The sequence below is a fragment of the Dermacentor albipictus genome, chromosome 1 (genome assembly GCF_038994185.2).
Source record: "Dermacentor albipictus isolate Rhodes 1998 colony chromosome 1, USDA_Dalb.pri_finalv2, whole genome shotgun sequence".
Taxonomy (NCBI): Eukaryota; Metazoa; Arthropoda; class Arachnida; order Ixodida; family Ixodidae; genus Dermacentor; species Dermacentor albipictus.
This window is the reverse complement of record NC_091821.1, coordinates 22,695,213-22,720,361: the sequence shown is the minus strand read 5'-3', so window position 1 is coordinate 22,720,361 and position 25,149 is coordinate 22,695,213. Positions and strand designations below refer to the sequence as shown.

The 25,149-nt window shown below is 48.9% G+C and overlaps 1 protein-coding gene across 7 annotated transcripts in view; it reads right to left on the bottom strand.

The window, feature by feature from the left end:
* Nucleotides 1-25,149, bottom strand: part of Pde11 (Phosphodiesterase 11) — a 640,803-nt gene that overhangs the window by 117,414 nt on the left and 498,240 nt on the right. Inside the window, exon 1 of one of the 7 annotated variants that reach the window (XM_070539561.1) lies at nt 610-665. The exons of the other annotated variants lie outside the window; for them this stretch is intronic. The gene's annotated coding sequence lies outside the window, so the exon portion shown is untranslated. Of the gene's footprint in view, nt 1-609; nt 666-25,149 lie in introns of those variants that run through there. 7 annotated transcript variants of the gene reach the window in all.

Sequence of the window (25,149 nt, the reverse complement as noted above, 5' to 3'; positions counted from 1 at the left end):
ATGACAGAGCACATGGAGGAAGCAAATAAACCAGGAGGGAGCATTATATCAATACCGCCAGCCTTCGTAGGCCCACTCTCTGTGAAACAATCCAATCCACGTTTCCTCTCGCAAAATGTCGGCCCATCATGTCGCCCCGGCACAACGTGCTTGCTTCCCGGTAGGTATTAAACGATGCGCACTTGATCGGGGGGAAAGCTGGGGAGGGGGTTTCTTCCCATATGCTTGTGCAACTTTGGGCGTTTATTGATTGCGACGTACACAGTTATCGTAATCTTAGCAATGCGCGAGTGCAGCCACTAGTGGCAAGGCCAGAAATTTTTCGGGGAGGGGGCACGCACTTGACCAGGGACAGGAAAGGTGACGGGGGGGGGGGGGGGGGGGGGCACGTGCCCGGTGTGCCGACCCCTGGCTACGCCACTGGCAGCCACACGCTGCTGTCGCCCCCGTTGCCTTCTTTTCAGAAGAGCCCGTGCGCTGAGCGCCGAGACGCTGAAACTTACCACGACATCTTCACGCGTTTGGCCCACTTTCCCTGGCTTCAAATTTAAGCTCCCTCACAGTTCCTTCCTTCCTTCCGCCACGCCCCTTCCGCGAACGTTTCTTTACCTTGCGTACGGGCAAGCGTGCCGCTGGTCGGCGCTCCCCGAGGCAGTGTCTCCGCTATTCGGCTATACGACGAAACGGAAGCCAGTTTTGCCTCGCGAGAGTAGCGTGTGGGCGCAGGACGCGCTATCAGAACGGGGCGCACCGCAGCAGCAGCAACGAGAGGAGGCGGGACGAATCGCGCGTGCACTGCGGACGCAAGGTCGGAAAACACGCGGCAGCCATACGTGACCAAGGCCAACTAGACGATTAAGATGGATGAATGCGCTTATCTGTGCGCGCGCTCTGGCTTCCTTTTCTTTTTTTTTTTTTTACGACTGGCTGGAATGCAGTATGCAGACGAAGGGTCACATCTGCAAAGGTCTCCCCCTAACGCGCTAACCAGATGGGTGGTACGGAAGACGTGATAAACGAGATCGAACAAGCTTCGCTCCTGGGAGTGGTGCCAGGCTTGCCGATATAATCTACTGATTTTCTTCGCAGCATGATGATTCGCCGATAAATGGAAAGTTCGCCAGTTTTTCTGTCAGGTGGAACACTAAACTCATGATTTTAGTGAAATGTAACGTAACCTGGAGGCTCTGCTGATAACGCTTGCGGCCATTATTCTTTTTTTAAACCTTCACTTGAAGTAGTATTTCGGGCGTGTGGAAAACATCTCCAGTTTTTATTACCAACCACCAACATATATATCTCTCTCCAATACTATACACTAAGCATTGTCTGTGTGCTGGTGTTTATAGGATTCGAAAACTTTAGTTTTTGTCTGTATTTGTTATACCGATCCACACCAATCACCCAAGTGGCGCCGTAATGGAACCCAACTCGGCTCGGTCCGTCAGTGATAAACGCTCAACTTCAGTTGCATACTGGAAGATACACGCAATGCGATCGGTGCCGACACGGAAACAGGTTACTGCGGTTTACGTAACCGAGAGGAGGTATCAATAACACAACTCACTGTCGGAATCTGTCACCTATGAGGACACAGTAAGGGTGCGTGAATATTCAAAATTCCGAACAGGAACCAAAAAGCCTCCGTCAGTCGATTCGTATTTCAATCGAGATTATTATGTGCGAAAGTTCCGAAAGACAGTTCAGGCCGACCATTCCGGACAACTGCGATTATTAGAGAGTGGGAACACAAATACTCACGTAAACAGTCACTATGGGCTAGCCGATTCGAACATCCACCCTAAAGCCAATTTTGCAGGCAATGCATCGTCATGCCTGTAACCTACATTCCGAATCATTCTGCTGCAAGCGGCGTTGCAGGGGCGCAAATTCACCGGTTAATGAATAAGCACGTGAAACGCCATTTTCCTTTCTCTGTGTAACCTCTTAACATCTAACAAAGGTGCATGATATATATATTAAGCGCGGAAGCAGCTTATCTGAGATTATGTTAATACTTGGGAGATCTTATCGTGTTTGGATTATTTAAGTTCTGAGTGATGTGCGATGAGAGAGAGATGCTAACATAATGAGAAGCTCGAGGTATTATCCTGGCTGATGGCTTAATTGCCCTGATATTCCACGTGTTGGGTGAGAAATGTGGTACCAACAGCAAGACAAAAAGAACATACCCCCCCCCCCCACACACACACACACACTAAAGCTATTCACAAAATCTCATTAAGACGTGTTAACCAGAAGCGTCATGTGTGATGGTGCATACATCACATCAGCGATGGAGCTAAGTGAAACAGTTCAGTATTACACAATTAGTGGGACGAATCTGTGCCGACAATGGTCCCACGACCTCCAGACCCTTACCCCACTAACGAGCTTTGGGAGAGAGCCTTGGCCAGCACCGACCTCGAGGATCAGCAACGGCTGATTGCGAGGGCCCAGTACGCGGCCCGAGCTCAAGGCATTCTGGAATGAGGACGCCTCTCCAAAGCTGCATTTACCTAATAAAAATGTTTATTCGCATATCCAAGAAGTACTCGGATATCTTGGCGCACTACAGGAAGCAGAGGCGTCGCTACCCGCCCGCGCATAAGACGATGAGTAGGGACCAAGCGGTAACCTGGAGAAGACTACAGGCTGGAACGTACCCACACGGAACACTGCTGCACGCCATGTACCCGGGCATCTACGGGCGAGACTGCAAGTTCTGCCCGCCGGACACGCCCAACACCTTGCGCCATATGGTGCTTGGATGCAAGAATAATCGAGAAGCACAACCAACATCATCGCCATCAGGCGATAACATGCAGAAAGAGGCGGACTCGGAAGAAGAATCGGAAGACCAGTGGGAGGCTCTGCTGGTGACGCAAGACCCTGACAGCCAGCTGCGGTTGGTGAACAGGGCTCGGGCGGCGGCAGCGAGCCATGGCTACCTGGACTGAGGAGGCCACCCACCTTTGGGCTCAAGAAGCCTGGTCTCAAAATAAAGTTTATTTCTCTCTCTCTCTCTCTCTCTTGCAATGCAGTTGGCAGAAGAGCCTAAACGACTCGACAAACTGGACAAATGGTGTAATTAATTAAGTTATGGTGGAAACGGAAAGAGAAAGAAAACAAAATGGGGCTTTGCCACACACTTTATCTTTTACATTGTAGGACGACCCTCATGCCCGATCACAAATCGGTGCGCAGAGCTTCGCTGTTATAAAATGCGCCGTGCTGATTGTTCAAAAAAGGGATATAGTTATATTTTGCAGGCATACCAATATGATCTTGTGAGCTACAGAATGCCACCAACTCGCTGTGCCGTATTAGGCCTACACTGCTAGAAGACGAATTGCACAGTTGTGTGTAAAAGCATCGTTTCGTTTACTAACACATGCATAGTGATCAGTGATGTCCTGAGCTTAAAATACAGTTCGACAGGACACGTCTAAAGCGCGTGCATACATGTAATCGCACTATTTATTCAACAGTTCTGAAGACATTAACCATAAGACTACCTCCCTAATAAACAATATAATATTTTTTTTTTTGCGGTTAGGGGCACGTAACTTCTTTTACGCGTCTCTGTTGTCTGTACGATGCATAGCGCGCGTTCAACTGTCGTTTTTCTCCAGCCCAGGACTACACGAACCAGAACGAGAACACACACACACAAAAAAAAAAACTTGGTTCGCACTTTTCCGCTGCGATCAACATGGGACCACTGTGGTATATCCTCGAAAAGCATTTTTCCTATTTTTGTACCAAAAAATACGAATATATCCATCTAATTGCATGCAAAAAATCGTTCCTTTAAGATTGGCTACAAGTATAACCCCCGCCTGTAAAAATCGGCTTGGCTTTCATGGCGATTTGACACAATTCTTTCTTCAAAATGGCTACAAACTTTAGAAAAAAAGCTATTTCCTTGCTTTTACGATTGGTGACGTGGCTTCGTAATTGAGTTCAGCCTTTTCAGTTCTGAATAATAACCGAAAGTCGCATTGCAGGCCGTTGGCGGCAGCACGCTTGTTTGTAACATCAGCGATCTTGTTCATCTCAGTTCAAATTCTCAAAATTCTTTTAATACCAGCAGAGTTGCGCTCGCGCGTTACACGCCGAAGACAGGGTGGTCTCGTTTAGCGTCCCACCCGAAGAGAAAGCGCACATTGCACGAAAACCGGCACGCTATACCCTGCATCAACAGCGCTGTCAGCGCGCGCTGAATTTCTCAAAAGCAGGCCAAGGAGGAAAGCTAAAGGAACTGGCAGGAAGGATTTTACAAAGGGACGCCGGGTAAATTATGCTAGAAATGACGTCACCAGCGCGTTCTATTCTGGATATGGTTCACAACCGAACCCTTAAACGCGATTTCTGGAAAACACTACTTTTGATCAGGAAAGGGACATATTTCCCCAACTAATAACCTTTCGGCTGCGAGATCGTGCTCAATGTTGTCATTTGTCTAATTCCTTTACTGAACTAAAACAAATATGTTACCCCATGAAGATTTCTTAAAGAAAAATTTCTATTGGCAAATTGCCCTTATATTGAGATGTCAATGTTCGACATTATATTTAGAAGCAAATTACTGTGCGAATTCTATTGTTTTAGTGCAGTAAAAAGTCAACATTTCGAACAATATTTGGGAGACGTTTGAAGACTCTAATTGCACCAGTTATTTTTTAAATGTTCCTTGATAGAAATACAAGTACAGATAAATATAAAAGCATACCAATTCCAACAATTCTCCATATCTCATAATAAAGTTTGGCACGAATAATGAGAAATGTTATTACAGAGCATGTGCAAATTAACAAAAAAACGGGGGGGGGGGGAATTCATGCAGAGAAAGGCGACAAAACTACGAAAATCTTTGACGTCCTGTATGTGCCTATACCATGCCCCTTTGAAATTGTTGAGGGGGGCCTGCCAGGGAAACGCTTTTCGTGTGACCGCCTAGCAGTCGGGGGCCCGGGGCTGCAGCCCCTTTAGCCCATAGATTAATCCGGCCTTTCGCTCCGCCACCGCCGGCGCATCGTCATGTCTCCTCAGCCGCCGCGGACTTATAGTTACGTCATTCGCTGGCGCCAACCAATCGGCGCGCGTTGCTACCTCCTCCTTCCGCCTTCTTTCTCTTCACTCACTGCCACTGGAATTGGCCAACACCGACAACAGCGTTTAAGTCCACCGGAAGCCACAAAGAAAGCTTCCCTTTAAGATAATTTGCTGGTCTTTTTAATTATTAATACTATTATTATTATCCTCAATGGTCTGCCCTGGGCCCTTTTCTTTCCTCGCTGTTTATTAACGATGTTTCGACAGTCATTCAAAACTCTTCAATTTTGTTATACGCTGATGACGCGACACTTTTCAAAACGGTAAAAAATTTTAATGATTGCGCCGCTCTTCAAAAGGACATTGCAAATTTTGCGTCATGGTGCGCTGAAGACAAGCTGGTCATAAATGCATCAAAAACGAATGTTGGAAGCTTCACACGAAGGTCTAACAGGGCTTTATTTCCCTGTAGCGTTAAACACGTTCTCCTGCCAAGAGCTCACGGAACGAAGGACCTTGGGGTGTACTTCGATAGCTCTCCGAGTTTCTCGCCCCACGCTCAACAGGCGAGGGGAGTATGGTAGCGCGATTCAAAGACGGGACAAGACAAGACACAAAGCGACACACACTTCTCTTGTCCCTTCGTTAAATCGCGCTACCATACTCCCCTTGAAGATGCATTACCAACAAGCCCACATTGCAACCCTCGTCAACAGGCGAGGTAGCGTGCACTTCGAACTCTCGGCACAGCACGTCGGGTGACGAGAGACTTCGAACGACCCGGGCCATTGGCAACCTTATATAAGAGCATATGCCGTCCAGTTCTTGAGGACGCCTCCGTGGTTTGGGGCGGCACTTGTAGGTCAAATTGTGAACTTCCCGAAAATGTGCAAAAAAAAAAAGTTCGCATCCATATTTAAACATCGATTCTGTCAAAAGCCTTCCATCTCCATAGAGCTAACACAGACACTCACGTTACCTACCCTCACCTGTAGACGCAGTAAATGGGGTGTTATTTTTCTTCACAAATTAATACATGGAAAAATCTACGACTCGCACTTGCTTTCTAATGAGCAGTTTTACATTCCTCAGCAAGGTACAAGGAAACAGCGCGCGTTTCAGCCTTCAGATGTTTTGTGACCCTCTATCTAGAGTGCGGGCGACATATAACGCCCATTCAGAGTGCCTGGATATCTTCAGGCCTAACTTTAATATTTTTCTGAAAGGAGTTGCAGATGTATTTCAATAATTGAACAAAAACCCTCACGTCTATTGTGTGTTATTCCGTTATTCTGTAATAATTTCTTCTGTTTCTCCACTTTTGCTTTGCATTCCCTTCGTGTACACATTTTATGCTCTGTTAAAATCTGTATTCGCGAAATTGTTATTCTTTTTTTTATGAGGGCGCGCGTGTGTATGTGGTGAGAGCTTGCATTGTTCTTCCTGTGCATTGTTTTGCCGAGTGCGGCAGCACCAAGACCCTCGAGGTTGTTCCTAGGCACTTTAATAAACGGCTTTGATTGATTGATTAATAGACTATTATTATTATTATTATTATTATTATTATTATTATTATTATTATTATTATTATTATTATTATTATTATCATCATCTACTGAGAAAACATAAATGCAATTGAAAGAGTGGAAAGGGAAAGCAAGTAGCAGATTGGCAACTGCCACTGGAATTGGCCACAACGCCTGCCAATTGTTCAGAAAGGAGGGAAGAACAACATAGAACTGGAAGATTGGAAGAAGGGAAGAAAAGAGGAAACAAGGAATATGCGGGATCCAAGCAAGAATACGTTGTCTATTCACACGTACTATGGAACTCCCATATACATTCCTCCGCAAGATTGCAACCGCACGCATACGAGGCGAACCGAAAAGTATATAGTTCGTTTAGTTAAGTCCTGCCGTTTCTTTTTTAGATCTCTCACGACGGAGGAAAAAGACAAGAAACTTGGGTTACCATGCTTCCCTGGAAGACAGTTGCCCTGCTACGGACCATTCATTCCCCAACACGAAATTAACAATTATCCGCGCTTCTTTACCCACTTCCTCAATATGCGATAATTTTCGCTTGCGTGCAGTGCCCTGCATCCGAAGTCCTGGAAAATACCCAGGCCATTCGTATAAATACATACCCATGCACAGAAGAAAAACAAGAAAAGAAAAAAAAACGACAGCATAAACAAACTCTTTGCGGAAATTGGCAACGACTGCGGCCCAAGACAAATAATCCATTCTCAACACCGAACTACTCGCTGTTGACGGAAAGTGAATCCAGCAAAAAGACAAAAAAAAAACGCTTTGTTTTCCTCGTAGACATGAACGAGCCGGTAGCTGCAAGTGCGTGCACTCATTTAGAGACTGAATAATCCCATTATCAAATAATCCCGAGAGAAGCGCTCTGAAAGGGAACCACCACACTCTCGGTTTGGGAACAACACCCACCAAGACCGAGCGCGAAATAGCGCTGCAGTTGAATGAAAGGAAGTGCGACGCGTCCAGGCTGCGCGCCAACCGCAGACGCGCCAGCAGGTGCCAAGATACCGCTGGCATGCGCGCGTGCAGCCTCCTCCGTGCCGTCTCTAATCCGCTGACCACCGCAGGCGCGGCTCCTTACCGCGCGCACTCGAGCTGTGACGCAAAAGCGGAGCGCCATAAACGCCCGGAGGGGGGGGGGGGGGGAGGGGGGTCGGGCGTCCCCGCGGACTACGGGTCGCATGATCGGGGCGTCACGAGCTGGCGGTTGCGAAAGCGGAAACGCCGCGGTGGCTCGCCGCTGCTACCGCGTTGGCGCTAAAGGAGCCAACAAAAGCCGCCGCCTCGCAGAGGGCATTCCTCCCGGCCTGCACACCTGCACGCCTCCTGCAGCCCGGACGCTTCCGGGTCAGTGAGGACCCTTTCGATGCGGCGAGGCTCGTGCGTATAGGGAACCCAAGCTCAAGTTTGGGCGCGCGACGACAGCGCGCACTGCTGCCCCAGCGAGCGAGCAGTGCAAAACTGGGGATAGACGGCGCCCGCGCCGCCAGGCGCAACCAGTTTGCAGGCGGCCACTGCACGTGCGCGCCCGCGCTATTCAGTCGAGCCGGGGCACTGGCGCGTCGCGCCGCCAGCTGGGAACGTTGTCAAAAGGCTTCTTGCGCGAAGTTGACTTTCCACAATGGCAAAAGCGGCCCCACCGAAGCGAAAGCGCGGTCCGAAGTACTGCTGTGTCGTGGGCGGGTGTGTCGTAACGAGCCCCTAATTCTCGTACCTTCAGTACTGGCACAGTTACTTCACTGAAGCAGTGCATTCTACAGCATGAATGTTTTTATAACTCATTTGGGAATAGGTCCGAGACATCTTGTTCTAGGCGTCTCTTTGGCTTCCCGCTTGGCTTGCCCCATTTCTGGGGCTGGCTGATGCATGAATTTACTTCTTTATTGTTGACGTAAATGCACACCGCAGCTGCGTGCTTGCACTGAGCCGTGATGCCAGCTTTGCAGGTGCATCTCCTTCTCGAAAGCAAGAATTCCTCTTTCCATGACACGACCACTGCAGCTATGAAAGAATGAAAATAAGGGCGAGACAGTGAAGCCATTTGCCACTACTTTTCAAATGCAGCTGCCTTCCAAACTTGCCTCTACAAATATTCAGCAACATGGCATGGTGCGCATTTCCAAAACTAACTCCAAGTTTGCACCTCTGCCACAATACTCCAGGTTGCCCTATAAAGCGAAAATAAAGGCAACATAATATGCTTACGTTTACTAATAAACATTCAGCACAGTGTTTCGAGTGTGCGTTCACTAGCGCGCTAATTACGCGAGCGCATAACGCGCACGATACCATATCGCGCCTTTAATTCTGCATCACTCACACTGAACAGCGTTCGCGCAGCAGGTTTTATGCGCCTGTAAAGCCGATACTTTCACAAAACTCGACTGCAGGCATGACGCAACCGCCGAAATCAACGAGGTGAGCAGTTCAACTAGCTTCGCAGTGCTTAAATTTCAGCTGCCTCGCCACCAAGTCAGTGGGTGATCCTCCAACGGACGAAGCACAAGTGTTGTATCTTCCCAGGCTTTTCATTGGGATGCCATGGCCGTACAATTATTTTTTTTTTCGCACGCCGCAAACGTTCGACTCCGACAGTAGACGACAACAACTGTAAGGCTGCCATATCAAAACAACTAAAGCATACGCTTCATATTCGACAACGAAAAAACATCGAGAGTGCGCGGCTTCATTTCGCAGTGTGTATAGACAATCAATATTTTTTAGCATATGACAGAATGACCCTCACCTCGAGGTACACGTCGTACACGATATGAAATACATTTTGCATTGAGCTGTGCATCGTTGCCGTTGATTGTCTGCTCCACAGAGTTTACGTGACTGACGAGCTTTTTCTCCTTTTTACAAGTTGGCTTTCCTAAAAATAGCTGGCCGATCTTTTTGAAGCCGCACTGAAGGCGATACATTGTGACGCGCCGCACGTGCAAAGCGAGGAGAGGGCCCTGCACGTGCACAAAAAAGCGAGCGGCTGCAGCGCGGCGCAGCAGAAATGCGCAGTGGATATTCCCAGTTGCGATTTTTCTGCCACAGATGGCGCTACCCGTCAGGAGCAGTGGCGCCGCTCGCGGTGCTTGGGTAGCCTGCAGCGAAGAAGAAATCGACTGTCAGTCACACACACGGCATAGCGAGTGCTTCGTGGGAACGGCTTTGCCGGGGCAGCACGGTCTGACAAGAGAGGAGTAACGGTGCCCGCGCTAACGTTCGCAAACGCCATTCCGTGCTTAAAGACGGATATCTTGTCGGGCCTGGAGATTAACCAAAGATCGGTAGGCCGGTTGGCTTTGGGGGCGAAACCAGAAATGAGGCAGGCTGACGACGTGTGTTGGACCTCATTTGAAGTCAGAGAAGCGCAGAGAAAAAATTAGTTTTGAAGAACGGCTCAGGAACATGGATAAAAATAAATGGGCGGCTACAGTGCATAAGTATCTCTACCTGAAAAGCGCGAACACAGACTGGAGGAAGAGGTGAAGAAAGTTGACAACCAAGTATACAGCGTCAATGAAAGTGTAAATAAACAACCAGGAGTCATCAAAAAGAAAATGAGAGAAACAGAGACGGTGAATTAAATGCAAAGAATGGAAACAAAAAAGAGCATAAAGATGTACACGACTGAGAAGGAAGAAATCATAACGGAAAATCTGTACGATAGCACAAAGGGCAGTGCCTTGCTATTTGAGGCTCGAGCTGGTTATCTGAGGTCAAAAACATGCCGACACAAATATCTGCAACAAGACGAGACATTTGTATGCTTCAGCAAAAATTCGGAGACCTCTAGGCATATCCCAATGGAATGCAGAGGGATTCACCCAGTGATACCCATAGGTAACGTGCACCTTCGAGAAGAGCTTGGATTTAAAGTGGACGAAAGCAACAACCAGTCAGCAAACGAGATAACCGAGGTGAATTTAGAGTATTGGTAGAAAAAAAAAAAGCAGGGAAGAGATTGATGCGACCAGATCCATTACAGGCATAGGTAGCCGCAGACGGTTGATAGAGAAGTTTTGAAGAAGAGAAAGAAAGATTAAGGACATGCATACGAAAATGCTAGAATGAAAAGCACGTATATCATACCTGATTAACTCAAGCACGCCAGGTGACTATTTCTCACCCACCCGTTTCAAAGGGGATGCGAATATATCATTGGGTGCAGGGGGGTTGAATCTCCTTGGCACTACTGAAGTTTCTCTTTCATAACTGGCGTATCTCTCAAAGACAACCGCGTCATGGATATTCGGATCAACCCTGACGGCGGCTGCACTTCACATAGGTTCTCATCATCACCACTATTTCGTACTCGCTCCACACTGATTTCACAGACGTGAGATAAAGTGTGAGTGAATGACAGAAGGTGTCACTGGACGTGGGTGTGTACATGAACGGGAATGAGCGCGTGAGTGGACGCGTGAGTGTACGAAGAGTGAGTGAGCGCATGTTAAAGTGATAGTCAACTAAAGTCAGTGAAAAAGTCAGTGCAGGTGAGTGCGAATGTAAGTGCTGATGAGCGTACGCGAGCACGAGCATTAATGTTTGCCAGTAAGTGTGAATGAAAGCGAGTGAGTGTCGGGCGCGAGTGAGTGCCGACGAGTGTGAGTATACACGTGAGTGTGAGTGTGTGAGTATCCGCTCCATACGCCACAATGTGACAATGCACGTACGTCTGCCCCAGGTATCGAGGCTTCAGTAGTCACATGCTGCAGTTTCGCATCGCCGCCGGTGACGTAGGCGCGCCGCCGTCTGACAACTTTATGGCAACCTGTTCCGCCAGAATGTGCGCGATAGAAGCACATTCTCCCCGGACGGCCCTGTCTCTTGGCAGTCAGCCCCCCATGGAGAGCTTCCGCTCGTACATTTCGACACAGGCATTGTGCATCAGCACAGTGCGGCCCAGTCGTCCCAGCTGTCTGGCTACTGCACCCGAGGGCAGCACAAAGCGGCGTCAGGAACAACCATAGCGAGACGGCTGACGTTGCCTGGCATCCAAAACCTGTTCCTTCATTCTAAATCCTACTGACGTCAGCATGCGGTGGCATCTGGCTGTTCTACGTCAATCTATACGTGCCCTCAATGAACGTAAACGCAAAGCTGCGATGGGAGAAAAGGCTGTCGAGGCTACGGCGTTCTGCCACGGAGTTAAATGACTGATCTGCGCTACACTGACAGATACCACACTGAACTACAACTGAACTGCAAGAGACGCCGTGGTCGTGGGGAGAACCAATGTAGGCGAATTTTAAACCCCTTTTAACATCGTTGTAATGTTACTAAACAGGCGCTTTTGCAAAACGTGGTGTTGGGGACAGGAATTACACGTGCTACTTCGCGAGCAGCAGGACGGCGTCTTCGTAGCCGCTTGATCACGGCGGCAAGACTTACGTAGCCAATAGAGCGATTTAGCACAGCGTGATGCGCGCGATCCGTTACAACGATGCACGTCAGCGAAGGATGCCGTGCGCATGCGTGCCAGGCAGGTACGCGTGCGCAGACGGAACTTTGCCGGTGAGAACAGCGCACGCGCCCAACTAAGAAGCTCAAATTATATCGCGGAGAAATATTCGTCCTCCACTGCCAATGAGGCCAAGAACGAAAATATGAAAGCAATCGAGCTAAACACCCATCGGGATACACGAGAGCTTATCCTGAGGCTATATTTAACGCAGAACCTTTTCATTTTATGTATTAAAGCGAAACGTTCTATAGTCGAACCCCCCTACCCCCTATATATAAACATCCAAGCAGCAAAACCAGAAATTATGCAAAAACAAATCGAGAAAAAGCTATGAAGCTGCATTGCCATCATGGGAGGTGAAAAATTGTTTTACGAAAGACAACAGGTATTTCCAGGTAAAGAATTCCAGAACTAACTAGTAATTCCAGAAAAACTGCTGATCGTGTCAGCACAGACTCGTAGGGCCTCGATGCAGTTTCTCGGACATTGCAGGCTGTTGAGCACAAACGGCGCCCGCAATTTCAGAAAATGCAGTCTCCGTAGGGCGAGCTTTATACCTCACACCATGCACGGCACCTGTTCTGCTAGAGTAACGCGGAGAGCAAGACAGCTAATGCGTGTGAACACTGCCTTGACAGACCGTCTGCACACGAGCACAGGACGGTCGGTAAGGGATGCTTCTATAGCAGGTGTGCACAGCGCTCAAAGCCCGACGGCATCAGCGGTAAAAAAAAAAAAAAGATAATTAAAAAGTTAAATAAAAGATCCTCCGCGTTTTTGCATGCAGCCTGTGAACCATACGTGCGTAGGTTGTGGTTGACTAAACCAAACACAGAGTGCAGACGTGAATTTCGACCTAAGCGTCTCGGTCGCGAAATGATTCATCCTTTCTTTTTTTTTTTTCGACGGTGCCTCAGCCCGCCAGCTTTTAACTGCCAGTGAGCTATACTCTATATCGAAGCTGTCCTGACGCTGCCGGCCTGACGAGGACAAGCCGCCACGTCGAAACATTGACTGCGGCGACAATCCTCATTCGACCACTGCCCATCACTTCAAACCTCCACCTTGCCTTGAGCGTCTGCCTAGTTTAGATTTACATAGAAGATATAGATATATACATTTTAGGTGGTGTTCAAATCCGTGCCCCAGTTGTGGCACCTTCTGGATAACAGATGCAAATTCTCGAAGACTATGCTTTTGCTGGCTGCACGCGGCGGAAGCGATTGCTAGAGCCGGGAACACGACATAGACGTCGGGTTTTGGACACCACCTATTCACTGTGGTCACACGATCTCGGAGGATTTAGTACAGCGGATGTATGGTAAGCCCACGGTTACCGTGAAGAGAAAAAGTCTGACACCTTTACCGCCCTTACGCCATTTACGCAGCGCAAGAAAACCCTCCAGCGAGCGCAGCTTCTTGCGCAAAGCCCAGGCGCTTGGAATTCGCTTCGAACAACCTCCCCTGCTTTCTTATCGGCGGGGATTGCATTCTCATTCGGGCGCCACCACTGCGGCGAGCGCGCATATCCGGCGAGCCCCGCCGGTAAGTCCCACGCGCTCTTCCTGCTCTTCACTGTTGCAAGATGGGTGACGGGGGACACGCAGAGAAGAGCGGAGTCCACAGACGCGCGTGTTTACATTGCAGGACGGCGCATGAGCGCTGTTCTTGGATCCCGCGTCGCGGCCGCGACGTTGGCATGTGTGTGCACTCAGCGCGTCAGAGTCGTGCCGCCAAAGCGCGCAGGCGGAAAAGGGGGACCGGGCCGACCAAGCGAAGGGAGAGCAACGCGGCCAGGGAGAGCCGACATGCCCGGTGGGCAGGCACGCGATAGCATGGTCGTCTGCCACAGCTGCTGTCAGGAGCTAACGAAACGAGACGGCTTCGAGCCAACAAAAGCAGACGGCTCGCTGGCTGTCGTCGCCACCGGCGACGCCGTGTCAGCCTCTTCGCGATGACTGCGTCACGGTGCCGGACCTAATGTTGGCCGGATTCTATATATGGGCTAGCCATTCTCCGGACCGGCCCTTTCGCGAAAGCTTCAGCCACTCCTCACTTGTTTCCCTTATGGCCGTAATCCGGCCTTTCACCTTTAGGCCGTGTCACGCTGAATATACGGACGCTCGTCAGAGCACTCAGAAACCAAGTGGCATTGGGCCATGGTCAGCGCCTCAGAGGAAGGCAACGTCGAGCGCTGACGGCTCTTATGCCGCGGAATAGGTCGGGACACCATTTTTTTTTTTTCGGTCATTGATTAACACTAACATAAACTTGCTACTTAAGTGCTTCTCTTCTGGCGCAGACAAAACTCGAATGTTCAGCGAGATCGATTACGTAAGCTTGGAGTGGATCTTTACGCGAAAACTTAATCGCGCGAGAGACATCTCGGCTTCTTAACTACGGTTCAAAACGTAGCAGAACGAATTCGGAGAAGGTCATAAGCCGAAGAGCAGACAAGGGCAAGCGCTTACATTCGAATGGGAAACGTTATTACAAATGGTAAACATACCACGCGTCACACGTAACTTGTGCCAAAATTTTAAAATATGTGAGTGCCACCATAGCAAGGCAGAACCAATGCAATGCTTTTTGCCATCCCTTGGAACAAGTCAGACTATTCTTGTACTTCGCCTAATTACATAATTAGTTATTATCGGTTAGTCAAGATCTGAAATATTATACTCAGTTTCTTGCAGCTCAATACGTGCTACATAACAGTTTTTATTTGCAAGCCTGAAAGAAAGCCCGCGAAAACTTTTTCGTGCTTCGCAAACTTTTTCGCGCTTTGGCTTGCACTTTTCAGTTGCAAGCCGTCGGCCACATAACGATAGGAAAGCTGCGGCAATGCGGCAATCGCCGGCGGAACTTACGTATAAAAGAAGTTTCACGAATACGGATACTTGGCGAGGGGGCGGGGGGGGGGGGGGATTTTCTAAGACGGTTTTTTGAGCACAATTACTTGCTAGTCACATTATGCGAACAGCCACAGTTATTTGAACCGCATATGTCAGTACCTCTATAAGCAGGACTGAAGTCGCTGCTCTTTTCTGCAGGAGATCGGCTCGCTTGTAAGGACGCCTATGGCCTTGTAACGTTGTCTCTTAAAGGCGCACGCGTCCACCAAGCATTCCATTGCCATCCTTCATCCTCCTCTCTCACCTAACCTTGTTACGCTCCACAGTGCTGGGTAGCACATCGAACGCCTATTCCGGTTGATCTCCCTACCGGTCTCGTTTCGTGACGTTGCTTCAGGCGAGAGTTCGAGCAATGTATGTGTGTGTGTGTGGGGAGGGGGGGGGGGTATTCGTTTGCCATTTGTTTTTGTTTTTTAACCATCTTCCTCTCATGCCCTCCGTTAACCAAACAGCGCAGCACGCCCACGTTCATCGCTCCTTCTCCGCCGACGGGGGTGAGTGACGCCCCGAAAAACGGCGCACGTAAGCAGCGGTCTTCCCCAGAGCCTCCAGCACGCGCCTGACAGACAGCGCTCTTAACAGAGAGCTATGGCCAAAAATAAGTTCGACAACACACCGCGCCCTGTATATATTCGCCTTCCTCCTGGCCGCTGCGAACATGCAGCGCCGCAAGACGCGCGCTTACGTGGCACGTCGACGAGGCGCGCTCGTTCGCATCAGCCGCATGGGCGCCGGAAGTGAGGGCACCCCCCCCCCCCCCACGCACTTTTTTTTTCTTTCTTTTTGGCGATGCTACAGCCCATCGAGTGCTCTCAGCACAGAATAAGTACGCACTGTATCCGAAAATACCGAATGTATTAAATAAGAAAATTCTGTCTATAAAGGTCTCATTCTACATGCGTAAAGAGAATACGCATCACTTATCGACTGATCTGTATGCTTGTCAGACACCCACAGAATTCACTGCGGTGAAACTTTAACGCATGCGAGTATTGCGCGGTTGCCCTTCGCAATCATCCCTTACTTCTTAAACACTGTAAAAAGCACACGCCGTGCTTTCTGAAAGGGTTCATCTCCTTAGCATGAGGCTGAAGGTGCGATTCGTGCGGCCGCTGAGTGCACGGGCTCCTTTGCTTTCTGATCCAATCAAAGGAGTCCATGTACTTTGCACCCCTCGTGTACCTCGGGGCGCAGGAACTACATCTTAATCATCTTAATCATCTTAATCATCTTAATCTTAATCTTAATCATCGCCAACTGTCAAAGGAAGCAAATTATGCAATGTCGAATCCGCTTCGCCTTTCTCTTTTTCAAGATGGCAGAAGTGAAATCCATAGTTGATGCAGTGATACAGTGAAACCGTTATACAACATGAAAAAAATACTAACAGCAGGAGTAACCAGCGCAATGCGTGGGATCGGGAACACAAACGTACAACGAACGATGCGACTTTTCAGCACCAGTCTCGGACGTCGTGAAACGCCTCGGACAGAAAACCGTATAAACTTACAACCTTACAAGCTTATCTTAGAAGTGGACATGAAACCTTTCTTCTGCTTACTCTATACATATATGTAGAGGCGGCTGATGCTATATACGACTGCGACCTGTAACGATGAACCACAAAAAACACACTGCAATACATTCATGCACAAATGATACTATACATTCACATGTTGATGCCACCAACATAGGGTTGTACGGTTTTACTAGCTGCAGGCACAAACTGTTCGGAAATTCAAAACATTTTCGCGAAATCCACGATCCCACAAATTTAGACACCGACTGTACGTTATGTTCCTTGCATATTATTCAGCATAAATTGACGCTGCTGCGGCTTTTTAATCTTATGCCTCCGCTTTCTTTAATCGACAGTGCCTAATACGTCCTTGGTTGTCTCTAAAAAGCAAACTCTCAGCGCCCGGTCTACTGCCCAGTGCAACGCCTCAAGGGAGCGCTGGAAAACGAAACGTTTTTACAAAAACATGCTCATTTTTTTTTCACTACGGGTAATGGTTTCCACCGCCACCACCACACCGCTCTCTTTCTGTCTCTTAACGTTATGCCTAACAATCTTCGTCCCATCGCTCTTTGTGCGTTCCTTAACTTGTTCTCAAGCTTCTTTGTCAGTCTCCGAGTCTCTGCCCCATATGTCAGCACCGGTAAAATGCACTGATTGTACATTTTCCTTTTCAATGGTAATTGTAAGCTTCCAGTCAGGAGCTGACAATGTCTGTCGTATGCGATCCAACTCATTTTTATTCTCCTATGAATTTCCTTCTCATGATCAGGGTTCCCTGTGAATTAATTGACCTAGGTAAACGTACTCCTTCACAGACTTTAAACGCTGACTTGTCATCTTGAACTCTTGTTTTCTTGCCCGGTTATTTATCATTATCTTTGTTTTCTGCATATTAATCTTCAACCCAACTGTTACACTCTCTCTGTTAAGGGCCTCGATCATTCGTTGTAATTCGTCTGCATTGTTGCTGAATAGAACAATGTCATCGGCCAACCGAAGGTTGCCGAGATATTCGTCGTCGATCTTTACTCCTAAGCGTTCCCAGTTTAATAGCTTGAATACTTCTTCGAAGCACGCAGTGAATAGCATTGGAGAGATTGTGTCTCCCTGTCTGACCCCTTTCTTTATGGCTTCTATACCGGCTATTATTCACCCGTCATCCCGTATGCCAGCAGTGAGCACGCCCACATGTATGTATGTATGTATGTATGTATGTATGTATGTATGTATGTATGTATGTATGTATGTATGTATGTATGTATGTATGTATGTATGTATGTATGTATGTATGTATGTATGTATGTATGTATGTATGTATGTATGTATGTATGGGTGTCGTGCTACACCCTGCAAATGGACGTAGAGCGAGTAAACGACTGCGATAGTACATGCCGATGGGCGCATGTGGGTCCAATGGCGAAAAGGCGTCGCCAATTATGCAAATATATACAGCTCTCACGCTATACCTCGTGCTTCCAGTTTATCTCTACCTACACGCAATCGCTCACGCTTGACCTTAAATCGCCTATATTCGACTCGCACAGGCGCTCGCCGCATCCGGATACTGAAGCTGAAGAGGACAAGACGCGAAAAGAAAAAAAAAAAGTGAAAAATCTAGCATAATTCGACGAAGAGAGCTGTCCGCATCTCTCTTAGAATCCGTAGCACTTTTAAGGCTACCGAGCTTATGCTTTCCAAGCGCCCGCAGTAGGCATCGGCTGTGCTGTTTCCAGGCGCGAAACCTAGCAGTTTGCTGTCACTTGTCTGGACGAACGCAAACAAAAACGGAAACGAAAGTAAGAAAGAGAACAGAAAATTCGGGCGCCGTGAAATCCCCCTTGCCGCTTTCAGAGGCGGGTTTGCATATGCAAAAGAGGGAGACATAAGCGCCGCGGCCGCATCGCGTATGCGCGCAACGTCAGCGCGCCGAGCCGGCGACGCACCGCGAAGGGGCTCGCAAACGCGACCCGGGGGCCTCACCCAGGGCGCGCACAGGTGTTTCGGAAAGACGGAGCGGCGGCGGCGCCCGCTCTCCGAGCTCTGCTCGACCGAAAATAGCGCCGCGCCTGGAGAGCGCGCGCCGAACGACGAAGCCGCGCGGCCGTTGTCGTTTCGAAACACGTGCGCTTCTTCGGGGCGCGTCGTATGCGCACGCGGCGGCGCGAGGTGGCAATAACGGCCGAAGGTGACAATAGCGGCGCGAGGTGGCAAGACAACCGAAGGTGTCGAGCTTTCCTAACGCCGCTGCGTGCGCTCGTAAACACACACACACAAAAAAAAAGAAAGGAAAAGCTCTGCTAGGGTGTCTAGCTCTGACTCTTCGCAGGCGCTTTTTGAACAAGAGCGGCGGCGCTGCTCTCAATCACGGGCAACCGTAAAGTGGCTTGCGTTATCGTATATATGGCACTCACACACGTCATTTGCAGGCCTTAGTTGGTTGTACATTGTCGCGTCGCGTGCCAGCGCAGCTACCATATATATATATACATATATATATATATATATATATATGCACACAAGACGAAGGGTTTCGCGTCAGACCCGAAGGTATAACATTCAGAAATGGAAAAAAAAAACAAGAAACGTTATGGGATATGTGCTCACCCACGTTTCGGCCGCAGGACCGACCTTCGTCGTAGTGAATGTAAGTGTAGTCGCGTCACAGTTATATGCATATCTAGACACCAGACATCACTTTGTCCCACACGAACATGCGCATAATCACGAAATACAAAGCGACTACATGGAGAAAAGAAAAAGTAAAAATAGCCAGGCAATTCTACACTCTTAAGCAAAATTACACCTTTTAGGGCTTGGCTTGTCCCACAACAATAATCGTCATCTGTCTTGTCCGCGTTCCTTTCTTTAACGCTGGCGAACGCGCTACTCCCAAGTCCCGAACGACATGCGCATTATCAGCATGGCATAGCGTTCTCGATAGGAAAGAATCGAGCGCAGCGTTTTCAAGAAAGGAAGCGCAAGCAAGACAGATGAAGATATCTGTGGCAGATATACACCCCAAAGGGTGTACTTTTGTCTACACTCTTAGGCAAAGTTACACCCTTTGGAGTGCCCCTTCTGCCACACAACAATAATCGTTATCTGCCTTGATGCGTTGCCTTTCTTTAACGCTGCGAGCCCGGTACTTTCCAGTAGCGAACGGCATCCGCGTTATCAGCATGATAGCATTCCCGACAGGAAAGTAGCGGGCGCGGCGTTTTCAAGAAAGGAAATGCATCAAGGCAGATAACGATTATTGTTGCGTGGTAGATATACACCCCAAAGGGTGTAAACTTTATTTAGAGTGTACACTCTAAAGAAAAGCAGCCAGGTTCGTCATTGTGAAACCGCAGGCACGCCGTTTTAGGCGTTGTTACGTTTCGCCTACGACGCGCGGTGTAGCCTGCGCGGATGCAGCGGACGCCGGGGCTTCATTCAAAGCGGCGGACATTTTGGCCTGTTCGGAGCGGCCGCGACGCATCCTCGCCGAGCACGTCCCGGCATGTTCAGTGCCACGTGTCTTTGTGTGTGCGTGTGTGTGTGTGTGCCCACGCTTGTCAAAGCGCGGCAGCTGGGGAGAGGAGCTCCCCAAGTGTGAAGCGAGGAGGACTGACCGGCGCCGGCCCGGCTAATGCGTCACTACACTCGTCTCTACATGTCTCAGTCCGTCCGTGCCTTGCTGTCACGTGGTGTCGTCCCGTGACCTTCCTTCTTGCCCGCGACGCCAAGAGTATAAGAGCAGCTGCCCCCGGACGCCAGGAGAGAGGCTCCGGTTTCTTCTGTTGAGTAACGTGCTCTCCCGTCTCTCTACTTCGGTCAACCTGACCGCCCGCTCTTTGCGATGCTAGAATAAACAAGTTGTTCTATTAGCAGTCAACTCATGCTTTGCTGGGACCTTCGGATGCTTCCAGTGTGCCCCAGGCCGCCAGGCCAACGCTACCCTTGGGGCTTGCGACCCATTTGCAACAACGGGCGCCAACGGTCCGGTTGCAACAACGGGTGTCAGCACTGAGGTTCCAACAGCTGGTGGCAGCGCTGAGATTCCAACAGCCGGTGCCATCGGTGCGGTTCAAACAGCGTATATGCTCTGAACAAAAAGATTTCTATGCTAACTGCGCAGGGCTAAAGCGTACATCGTGCACCGCCAGTACCCTAAGAAAATTATTCATGACGCAATAAAATGAGCCAGTAGCTTGAAAAGGGAAGATATTCTCATGAAGTCAAAGTCGGCGGCAACCACGTACTCCTGCAACTAACCTTACTTTGACGCACTCAGCGTCAATTCCGAATATTTCCGCCACTCTAAAACGGCATCAAAGTATTATAGGCCAAAGTGAATGACTTAAACAATATTTCCACAGGCACCGCGAGTAGCAAACCGACGCTCAAAAAACATTCGCGATTTGATAACCTCTCCTAAAATTGGCGCCCGCGTGCCTGCAGGTTGCAGTCCATGCAGCAAGCCACGCTGTGCAAGCCGAGCTTTTCGCTGTTATTGTAGTTAGCATATGTAGGCATATATGCCCACATATGCTAACTACAATAACAGCGAAAAGCTCGGCTTAAAGCTTCGCCCTCCGCATCAAAGGTAGCTTCAACTGTGGCGACGTCGAACGCCATTTATCTGCTTGAGGGTGCGTACGTGCCACCTGCAATATATTGGTCAAACAGAAACGCCGTTTAGAATCCGATTTAATGATCATCGTTCTCACGCAAAGCATTTCCCACACCTTCCGTTGTCAAAAAACCTACGTACAACTGCAGGACACTCTTTCAACGGTATTTGAGTGACCATACTGGAATCTGGTTTTCCTTCCCACCATGACCGTTTAAGGCCCGTTTATAGTCCGACGTTCTCGGCGCGCGGGCGAGCGTCGTTCGCGGTCAGTCACGCTACGTCGGTTGCGCTACGCCAGCCGAGATGCCATCCCCTCTATACTTCAACGCGCGCGCCGTAGGCTGCTATCTTCGGAGCATGCGCAGAAGGTTCGCCAAGTCGCGCGCCGTCCGCAAAAGCCGTCTGCGGAGTTGTGTTCGCGCCTTTTTCTTCACGCGCAGTGCATTGTGGTGCGAGAGTTCCGCCGACTTCGACGCGCGAATGGCTCCGGAGCCAAATCGGCGCCGGGCTCGCCGGGGCACGTTGGAAGCCGCCGGTTACGTTAGCTGCGCCGGTGCGCCCGACTATAGAGGTGTCGTTTTCGCCGACGTGACGTAGCGTGCGCGCGCGTGCGTTACGTTGGACTATAAACAGCCCTTTAGTCCGGGAATCTTACCTGATATAGAAGTTCAACGCTCTTTCTTGTGGTATTAACGAAAACATCCGAAAACTAACCTGCATCAGTAATTTAGAGTGGCCAGTTTATATATATCTTCTTACTTGTGCGCGTAATCACGGTGGCCTTTTGTACGAAGTTTTTCTATGTTGGGAAAGCTTAGATTTGTGCCCGGCGGCTGGCAGTTACGCCTATGGCATAAGCTGCACGGGTCGCGTGATGACTGATGCTACAGGCGTGACTGTTGCAATTTTGAGACGCTATAAGGCTTGGGTCTTACAATGCATGATATACCGGTTTTTGTCCGCGTGTGCCTTGTTAAATTTATCCGTGTGTGCGTTTTGAAATCCTCCTTTCTGCGGCAGTGCGTTATACAGCGCTAGCCTTCATCTTTTACTCGTGTGCAGCTTGTGCTTCTTTAGCACCGCATGATTATGTGATTACATGTGTTGACGTTTCCTATCTGCTGTGTTTCCTAGAACCGCCTGGCTATTTTTACATTTTGTCATCATGTACTCGCTTTGCATTTTGTTTGACTATACGGCTTGATTATGCGCATGTTCGTGTGGGACAAAGTGAAAAGTGTCCGGTGCCTAGATATATAACTGTGACACGGCTACACTTGCATTCATTTCGACGAAGGACAATATATATAAACGAGAAGGGAGGGGGTTAACCGAGGGGCCCGATTTTTATTAGTCATATCATGAGAAGCCAACAAACACTGACACCAAGGACAACATAGGGGAAATTACTTGTCCTGAGTAAATGAAATGAAGAAACGATAAATTAGTGGAAATTAAAGTGGATGAAAAAACAACTTGCCGCAGGTGGGAGCAGAACCCACAACGTTCGCTCTTCAACGTTTTCGTCACCTCTTCGCGGTTCGTGGTGCCGGTGCTATAAACGCGTACATGCTGCAACGAAGCCCGGAAACGGATGTAGCGATCGGTGGTGTCCTACATGGAACATGCGCGCCTCTGTGAACAACGTCAATGTAAAAGGTATCGCTTATATGGAAATTAACGTCGCATATACCAAAACTTGAGCACGTACCCTACCAAAACAAGCCTTATAGCCGGGCATACGCGTCTCAACGGGAATATTCCTTCGTGAAATAAGCCAACAACGTATGCGCTTAGCGTCGTCCTCCGTTGAAATGTAATTCACGCGATCGTGCATGTATGCAGCTGTAGTCGACGAACAGGCTGGCCCGTATAAGTGTTGTCTGAAGAAAGCTATTTGTATTTTGATGCAGCTCGAAAAAGAAGTACCTGAATGCCAGGCTCTGCGTGTAAAAAGATTTTTCCCTGTATTATATTTACATAAGGTAATGTATAAGGGACGAACATTTCTCAGTTATAGTCACATGCGGTACCATCTGAAAACGTAAAAAAATAAAAACTCGTGCCAGCAAAAACGCACAAAATCACGATAAAACAGTTTCTGAGTGCATTTTGTGTTCCCCCTCCCCAACCTTTTTATTCTTCTTTTTTTTGCCCTACGTCGAGGCGTAAGATGGTGCAACCATAAAGTTGCCAACGAGCTCCTTTAAAGACATATGAATAAAAAAAATTAAAATAAAAGATCCTGCAATGGTCCTTTAACTGTCCGTGGTATATACCGAATTAAATATGATGGTTGTTTTCATTGCTCCCTCCGGTAAGTTTTCTATGGATTTCACTCCTCAACAAATTCATATGCAATAAATCCACGATTAGGGAAAATTCGTTGTGCACGTGCCTGTTCAGACATATTGAAGTACCGGATACATCCAGCAAAAATGTTCATTCCGCTATTCTGCACGAGCCGGTTTGTTCCTGTTTTGCGGCTGGTCCACGTGTTCACTCGCCGTCGCTCGAAAATCGCGTGTACGCGGTTGGGCCTTTGCAGAGACGTTAGTGTATCGTAAATGGTGGCGAGAGAGACAGAGAGACTGATTGACAGCGAAGAGGAAAAACCGCACTGGAACTGTCTAGCGCGCGGCTGACACCTGGGCATCGTTAAGCAGGGTGGGGGCAAGAGTCGTCCTAACAGGGATGGTGCAAAACAATACCATGCTGATTACCTCGCAGTGCTACTGCTCGGCGAGGGTCCCTTCTTCGCAGTTAGGGCCAGCGTGATTGGGGAAAACACCATTGTCCACAGTGTAGATCGCAGCATTCGTAACAACCGACCGTCACGGAATAACCGCATGTGGCACCGTCCTGTCTAATCACACGTAAATGAACTTTTTTTTCTCATTTACATTACCTCGCCTGGAGAGTAGCGATGAATTTAGCGTGTGCATCTTGAAGAGGCAATATTTTCCCAACACCACCACACCCCTCCTCCTCTCCGCTCCTCAGAAAGAAACGATCAATACGATTTGAACATCGGCACTTACGGTAACGCATAGGTTTGTATAAGCACTGTAGCCCCGATCTCCGTCGGGCATGTTTCGCATACGATGCCGAGAGCGCCTAACAAGGAATTGGCTCACGTGTATTTTGCAATCGTAAAAAAAAGAGAAAAAGAAAAACCAAAGGAGCCCTTTCAAAAGTGAGATTGGTACGCTAGACGGGAACTATACCACACTCAGCCGAGCGCAAAGCTTCGACTACCTGTCGGTCCGATTGCGCGAGCAGGTCGTGACGTTTCAGGGACTGCGCACGGCATTCGCTGAGGCATCCGCGTCAGTCTTGTCTGCCGTGACTCCAGGACCGCCTGCCTTCAACGTGCCGCGCGCTCATGTCAGAGTGGACCGATGGAGGAACGATTACGCGGCTGTCCGAATGAACAACGACAAACCATCACGCAGAAGTTGGCACGCTTTCTGCGCACGCTGCTTCGGAGTCGTTGCGTTATCCGCTAGGTATGAAACCCCTTGTTCCTCTCTCCCCCCAGCTCACACAAATGGATTCCGCGCATTTGCGCTGTACAGCGGCGGACCGCGAAGACTGCAAAGCTGCAATGCGCGCACGGGTCGGTCGAGGAAGCGTGCAAACACATCCCGACGCTTGAAATGGCTCTCTTGAGCTGGCATTCGAGTTGGTATGATGCATAAACCCAGCATAAGTAGTAGTAGCCCAAGCAGTGACGTTCGACTCGTTCGAATGTTAATATATATATATATATATATATATATATATATATATATATATATATATATATATATATATATACCTCAGCAACGCCCTCTGCAGCTTAGTCGAGAGACGATGTTCCTGTTGAACCTGCCGGAATGCTCTGACTTCCCGTGCAAGAAGTTTCAAGCAGCCTCGAACAACTTTCCCAATCGGTAGAAGACCCAGAAGTGCTCTCGGTATACTGCCAAGAGTGTCGTATCTCATCGCAGACACGTACTGGAACGGAGGCTCGGCGACATCGC